General features: G+C 41.4%; 1 protein-coding gene across 1 annotated transcript in view; it reads right to left on the bottom strand.

The window, feature by feature from the left end:
* LOC119586503 (myocyte-specific enhancer factor 2-like) overlaps nt 1-307 on the bottom strand; it is a gene marked incomplete in the record, with an annotated part of 157,797 nt that overhangs the window by 7,901 nt on the left and 149,589 nt on the right.

The raw sequence follows: 307 nt of genomic DNA, 5'->3' as shown, positions 1-307 counted from the left end.
ATACGCAGCCAAACAATATTGTGATATACTAAAAAGGCAAGAAACAAAGAGAAAAACGTATAAAGATCAAGATAACGGAACCATGGAGATCGTGGTACCGGCAGAACTGGATGGTATTGAAACGTGGCGAGTGGTCTCCGTAGACATTTCACAAGCATTAACTGCAATGTGTATGGACGTATTTGTATAACTGCTGATGCGAGAAAACAATTTAAGAAGGAGAATGGTCGTAGTAAACCAATGAAGTTCTACCACGTGTAGAGTAATTCCTTCGCACTTTGTCTGAGCCGAGTGAAGTTGGGTCCTC

This window comes from Penaeus monodon, chromosome 21 (genome assembly GCF_015228065.2).
Source record: "Penaeus monodon isolate SGIC_2016 chromosome 21, NSTDA_Pmon_1, whole genome shotgun sequence".
Classification (NCBI taxonomy): domain Eukaryota; kingdom Metazoa; phylum Arthropoda; class Malacostraca; order Decapoda; family Penaeidae; genus Penaeus; species Penaeus monodon.
The sequence above is the reverse complement of the archived record's forward strand: the minus strand, read 5'-3'. Positions and strand labels throughout refer to the sequence as shown.